Raw genomic sequence first — 6368 nt, 5'->3', positions numbered from 1 at the left:
TACATGGTTATGATTAATTTAAAAACTAAACCTGTTTTTAGATAACAAAAAATTTAGTTATGTATTCATTTTTGATTGACTGTTTACTCCTTATTTAACTTTTTCAACCTTACTTCTCAGAAAAATGCAATCAAGTTATGTAATTAGTTTCATTTATATTATTAGTTCCATCAAAAAATATTACCTATTAGTTATGATGTACAGATATAGACATTGGACACAATTCGATACGGGATATGCCGACACACTAATTTAAAATTTTATAAGATACGGAGACACACATATATATAAAATATAAAGTATTTTTTAGATAACTCGTGTTGATATTTTGATATTTTATTAATATTAAATTTTAATGTCTTATTTTAATTATATAAAGTATTTAAAATATTTTTTTGTTAATAAATAATAATATATACTATTTCTAAATTTATTTCAAGAATATAACTGAAGAATAAGGCTGGACACATTGACATGTGATAGTATTTAAGTGTATTCAAAAGTATTCGGTAAAAATTTTTTTAGTTTTATTAAGATATAGTTGAATAAAGCAGACACACGTGTCGAACGAGTCTGAAATTTATCCAACACATAAATACAGCAACTCAGGAAAATATCCGTACTTCACCGTCTATTAATATAGTACTTAATCAAAGTCCAATATAGTTGAAGCCTTACAATTCTACGTTAAATAAGTGTTAAAAGCTTTAACAATAGGTTTTAATAATAATTATAAATTTATAATAGATTTGAATATGAATAAGGTATTGCAAAAATCTGAAATATAAAATACACAACTATATAAATATATGGTCATAAATTGCAAATTATTGTATGTGTGGGCGACTCGCTGTAATATCAGTCTTCCCAATTTGCACCTGTGAACTTAATCTTTGAGCAATTGGTTTTGATTCTTTAACAAACGTTTGTACATTTGTTTTAATAATTCCGTTGTCGTCCAGCGGTTAGGATATCTGGCTTTCACCTAGGAGATCCGGGTTCGATTCCCGGCAACGGAATTTATTTTACCCTTTTCCTTTTTTGCATCAAAGTTTTGCAACTTTAGTACTTTACCACAATAATATGCCTCCGGTTCCCAATAAATACATTGAGAAATTATTGCCCTGTCCCATCTATGATGATTAAATTATTCACTTTTGTTAGGATTTGATAAGATTCATAGAAAAATATTAGACTACATAACATTTTAATTTACCACAATAATATGCCTCCGGGTCCCAATAAATACATTGAGAAATTATTGCCCTGTCCCCTCTGATGATTAAATTATTCACTTTTGTTAGGATTTTGATAAGATTCATAGAAAAATATTATATAAAATCTTTACAAATTATCATAAAGTTACACACACAAACACATTTACCAAACACTATTTAAGTATTTATTTTCTTTTCTATTACTTTATGAAGCACAACTTTTTTCCGTTGTTCACTTGACAAATGGACAAATCATTCATGCAGATGGCACGGTAACAGCATGTATATGCATCGCATGGCAAATACTTAACTGTTAGTAATACAAAACAGTATCATACCAATCTTTGATATTTCTGTTTTATAGTAACATGCAAGGGAATCCTGGCTCTCTGCACTAATTTGGCATCTCCAAAATAAATATACCTCGTAGGACGTGGCTCTTAATTATTGCTATTGAAATATCCTCTGCTTTTTGGTGGGTAAATATTAACAAGGTTTTATTAAATATCAAGCACTGCTAAGTAAAACAGGCTGCTACTGTAAAGTTGAGTGTTGAAACCCAATGCTACCTATGTCATTATCAAATTCCAATTTATCATCTCACTCTTCAACAATTGAAAGCTAAAAGATATTAACATTCAAGCAAGTTAAGATTTTAACATCACTTTTAAGGACAATAGTCCTGAAGAGAATATACTTTGACCAGTTAAGTACCAAAGATTATTTGTATCATTCATGCACAACTATATGGTAAATAATACAAGAAGAAAAGAGCATTGCCTAAGTGACTGTGTGTAATTGTTTTGCTTTATCTATGAGCTTTTGATTATTGAATCTAAATAACATAGCTTATTTAGTCACTGGTAGTTCTCATTTTTCAGGCAAATTGCAAGGGACAGAATCCCATTATGCAATTCTTCTACTTTCCAAAGTCTTCTCATATTCTTCAATGGATTTAAAACGCTCAGAGAAGTTGCTTTTTCCAAAACCCCCACATCCACCTTTTTGGTACACCTTGCCTTCTTCATCCTTGAGCATGCATCCAGTTCTCTGAATTATCTCTATAAAAATGCTTGACCTGCAAATTTAAGACAAACAAGAACCAATCAGCATTCATAGCATAAATAAGAACAATATCTCAAAATGATTATAGTTGGTCAACTACTATATAGTCCTAGATTCAAACATAATTATTTTCATTTGAAGTTGATAGCCGAAAACTTTGAGATCATTTGACTTGACTAAATTATAGGCTATCAACTTCAGGCAAAGACCGTAACTAAAATGCGCCGCAATTGCAATTGTGATTCAATAAAATTCACTGACCTATCACCAACAGGTTTGGTGAAAATCTGAAGCAGAGTGCCCTGATCATCCCTATCAACAAGAATCCCAAGCTCCTCACACTCCTTAATCTGCTCATCACTCAGCACATCACCGGCACGCTTCTTCAAGTTCCGGTAATACGTTGGCGGCAGAGACGGCATGAACTGAAAACCACCGATGATGCTTCTCTTCCTCATCTCCCTCAGAGTTCTGAATATGTCTTCGGAGACCAAGCCAAGTGCTGTAACCCTGCACCTTCGTTGTGCTCCAGGTATGTCTCAATCTGGCTCTTCCTCTTTGTTCTGTACACTGGTTCGTTCAACGGAAGAAGAACCATCTCATCGTTGCTCGCAAGAACCACCGAGTTCAGCCCTGACTCACTCGTTCCAACGTCCTCCGCCGTAAACTCAGCGAACTTGTAGAATCCGGTGAATTTCTTCAAGTAATTCACTGCCGGCGCCAGCTCCGGCACATTCCTGACGGCGTGGTCAAGTCTCCGGATACAGTAATCTAGCTCCGGGAACGACGAATCAGCCTCCACGGTTTCGAATCCAGGGAGGAACCGTAAGCCAGGATTCCGGTCAGATTCTCGGGTCGGGTCGGAGTAGCTGATGTAGCGGAGAACGATGTCGCCGTAGAGATGATCCTTGAGGAATCCGATGCTGTTGTCGAGAACTGCCAGAGATACAGGTTTCGCGCCGTTGGGGACGCTGGCGGAGAAGACAGCGGAGGCGTCTTCCACCTCGATGGCGACGGCGCGGACGGCGAGGCCGTGTTTAGCTGCGAAGGAGTGACAATCGGAAGCAGAGAAGGAGGGAATGGCAGCGGAGGCATTGTCGCCGGAGATTGAGGCGGAGTAAGGAGCGGAGAAGAGGAAATTGAGGTTGCCGGAGTGGAGGAGGTAGGAAGCATGAACAGCGTTTCCGGTGGATAGGTCGGATTTCGCTATGTTTGGTTATTAATTCACTCACGACTTGGTAACACGAGGACGGGCTCGAGAGAAACTGAGGTTATAGAAAAGTCAAATGCAAGCAAGTTGAAGATAGTCTTCAGTAATAAACTACTTGAAAGGGATTGCAATCAGTTTAGATGATTGAAGTTGCACTAGAAATCCATTAAGGATGAGATGGGCATAGCAATTTCTTAGGTAAAGTGTACATATTCTAATTGAATAAGGAGAAATATATGGTAAAGATGTTGTTTTAAAGATGTGCCTATATGGCAAAATCCAAACTACACATTCTAAAACCACACTTTTAACTTAAAATCGTAACTCTTCATAAAGAAAAGCGTTATCTAATGGAAAAAAGTAAATTAGAAGATTTAAGAGAAGAAATAATTAAATTATCAAAACTAATAGATCAAAAATTAATGATTTTAACCAATGTTAATTGTAATGACACTGAATTCTTAAAATCAATACAAAATAATTTTTTTCAAAATCTTTATTTTACTGTAAGTTTTATTGAAGGACTTCAAAAACCTGAAAAAACTTACTTTTCACATGGAATTTCTAAAAAATGTTACCATGGAAATGATTCCCCACATCTTCATCATACTTTTAACCCACAATTAAATTCTATAGTAGATATGCTTGAAGAAATATTACTATCTATAAAATTTCAAAGAAATAAGGAAAAAGAGAATCCCAAAGAAGAAAAATTTCAAAATATAATCAACATAACAGACTTAAAAGTAAAACCACCATTGAAATTATGAATATTGAAGAAAAATTAGAAGAAGTTACAATGCTTTTTAAACAATTAAAAATGGCTCAAGAAAATAATATTATGGAACATGGTTTTCAAATAGAAGAAGAATTAGTAAATTCTGAAAACATAGAAAATGAAGAACACATTCTAGATTATTCAAGTGACGAAGAACCAGCAATTCCAATACAAGTAAAAAATGATGCTGGAACATCTAAGGATAATCAATCTCAATTTAAATGGGAAACAGGTTTTGATAATTATGCTTTTAAAAAAGGATTTATAAATAAAGATTCAAAATATACAAAAATACCATCAAAATACGTTCCTAAAATCCAGGAAATGGAAGGAGAAAGAATGCTCGATTTAGACTGCAAAAAGAACGAAAAAGAAATTTTTGAAAACTGGTTGAATTCCTTCTTATTAGAAGCCTTTACTAATCCAAAACTTAGTGAATTGTCTGGAAGAGACATTTGGAATTACATAGGATTTCATACTAAAGGAACTATAAGAGATTATATGACATCAATAGAAAACCAATTAATAGAAGAATTAGAAACAAAAACAACAGCTTATGATAAGATATTATATATAATGATGATTCTATATAAAGAATTTTTTGGAAAAAATATTATAGATCATAGACAAGAAGTCTATAATAAAGAATATCAAGAAGCAAAAAACCATTTAGCTAATATTCAGATATATGATTTATGTAATGTGGAGTCTTATATATGTGAATATAGAATACACTATTACAAATTAAAATAAGAAGATAAAAATCATTATCTCAGTATGTATATAACAAAACTGCCATATCCTGCTAATGAATTTATAATGGGAAGATTTATAAGAGAAATAAATAGAGGAACAATTGAAAATAATTTTGGTGGAGCAACCTCTGCAATAAGAGAGGAAATAAAAGAACGTTGTATGCAAGAAGCAACTCAAAAAAGATTTGCAAATATAATTAGAATTTGCTGTCAGGATAATGAAGAAATACCTCAAAAATATGGTCTTAATAAAAATTTTCAAAGAAAAAGAAAATATCAATTTAGAAGAAGAAAATACTATCCAAACTGGAGAAAAAAGAGATATTTTAGGAAAGAAAATAACAATAAAAACAAAAGACAAAGAAATAATTATTGCCCGAATAAAAAAGAAAATTGTAAATGTTGGTATTGCCAAGAAGAAGGACACTACGCAAATGAATGCCCAAAAAAGAAGGATAAAAAGGATCTTACTAAACAAATAGAAATTGCTAAGTCTTGTTTCATGGAACCATTAGAAGAATCTGATGATAACTTAGACTATATTTTTGAATATGTCTCAGAAACAGACTCAGAGACTGAGTAATAATGCTACATTTATTACTATAAAAATAACAGAAAAATTTATAAATGCTTTCATAGATTCTGGAGCAACACAATGCTTTGCTAGTTCAAATATAAAACTTGATTGGAAAAAATTAAAGAAACCATTAAGAGTTAGAATAGCTGACAAATCAATACATAAAATTGACCAAAAAGCAGAGATGGTTGAAATTTTTATTCAAAATTATAGGTTCATTGTTCCATCTATATATATGTTAGATTCTGGAATGGAATTTATCATAGGAAATAACTTTTTAAAGCTATATCATCCATTCATTCAAGAATTAACATATATAGTTTTAAAAGCTCCACACGATTCTTCAATAAATCAAAAATCAAAACGTATAAAAATACCAACTACTACTATAGATAAGATCTTAAAATTTAAAATATTTTCTATACTAGAAACATGTTATTTAAATCTATACTTTCAGATAAACATTCCAAAAAATAATCTTGAAATAAAAATAGAAGAACTTTTGGATGAAATTTGTGCTGAAAATCCTTTAGATATTAAAAATACAAATAACGAATTAGTAAGCATTAAATTAAAAGATCCCACAAAAAAGATAAATGTTCCAAATAAAATTCCTTATTCCGCAAGAGATAGAGAAGATTTCTCACTAGAATGTAAAGATCTTTTGGAAAAAGGAATTATAAGATTAAGTAAAAGTCCTCATGCGGCTCCAGCTTTTTACGTTGAAAACAATAATGAAATTAAAAGGGGAAAACGAAGAATGGTA

General features: G+C 31.9%; 1 non-coding gene and 1 pseudogene across 1 annotated transcript; one reads left to right on the top strand and one right to left on the bottom strand.

The window, feature by feature from the left end:
* The first annotated feature begins 947 nt into the window (after positions 1 to 947).
* On the top strand, positions 948 to 1019 carry TRNAE-UUC (transfer RNA glutamic acid (anticodon UUC)). The gene has a single exon. It is a non-coding gene; the product is annotated as a tRNA-Glu (tRNA).
* An 863-nt stretch (positions 1020 to 1882) lies between these two features.
* LOC112715318 (4-hydroxyphenylpyruvate dioxygenase-like) lies at positions 1883 to 3498 on the bottom strand (annotated as a pseudogene).
* Positions 3499 to 6368: the final 2870 nt, after the last annotated feature.

Source organism: Arachis hypogaea, chromosome 10, assembly GCF_003086295.3.
Source record: "Arachis hypogaea cultivar Tifrunner chromosome 10, arahy.Tifrunner.gnm2.J5K5, whole genome shotgun sequence".
Lineage (NCBI taxonomy): Eukaryota > Viridiplantae > Streptophyta > Magnoliopsida > Fabales > Fabaceae > Arachis > Arachis hypogaea.
Note: the sequence above shows the minus strand (reverse complement) of the source record. Positions and strands in the feature narration are given on the sequence as shown.